Genomic DNA, 756 nt, shown 5'->3' on the forward strand with positions numbered 1-756 from the left:
AAGGCCATTGAGGAGAAGCGCAACACGTATGTGGCGCAGATCAACGCCATGCAGCAGCAGCGCCAGATGCAGATGCAGATGCAGCAGCAGGCGGCGGCGGCGGCGGCGGCGGCCGGCGGCGGCGCGCCCCCCGGCGGCGCCGCCCAGCCCTCCGCCGCCACCCAGGCCGCGCTGCAGGCGGCGCAGCAGGCGGCGGCGGTGCAGGCGGGCATGCGGCCGGCCATGGGGATGCAGGGAATGTTCCGGCCTGGTATGGCTGGTATGCCACCTGGCGCCGCCATGGGCCAGCCCGGCGGCATGCCCGGCCAGCCCGGCATGGGCATGCAGCCCGCGCTGCTGCAGCAGCAGATGGCGCAGATGGCGGCGGCGGGGGGCGGCCCCGGGGGCGTGGCCATGCAGCAGATGCAGCCGGGCATGCAGCTGCCGGCGGCGGCGCAGCAGCAGCTGATCGCGCAGCAGTTTGCCATGCAGCAGCAGGCGGCGGCGGCCGCGGCGGCGCAGCAGCAAGCCGCTGCGGCGGCGGCGGCGCAGCAAGGCGGCGGCCAGCAGCAGCAGTGAGCCGCCCCGTGCCCACCCTTTTAACCACACACCCCCTTGTGATGCCGGCTGCGGTGGCAGCGAGCCCTGTCTCCCAGCGGCGGCGCCGTGGCGGCTCCCGCCGGCGCCTATCTGTTTGTCTCTGTTCAGGGTTCCTGCCTTGCCCTCTGCCGGCAGGCCCCTGCCTCATGCTCGACGCTCGTGCTCCCCCCCCCCCCA

The sequence above is a fragment of the Chlorella variabilis genome (assembly GCF_000147415.1).
Source record: "Chlorella variabilis unplaced genomic scaffold CHLNCscaffold_6, whole genome shotgun sequence".
Taxonomy (NCBI): domain Eukaryota; kingdom Viridiplantae; phylum Chlorophyta; class Trebouxiophyceae; order Chlorellales; family Chlorellaceae; genus Chlorella; species Chlorella variabilis.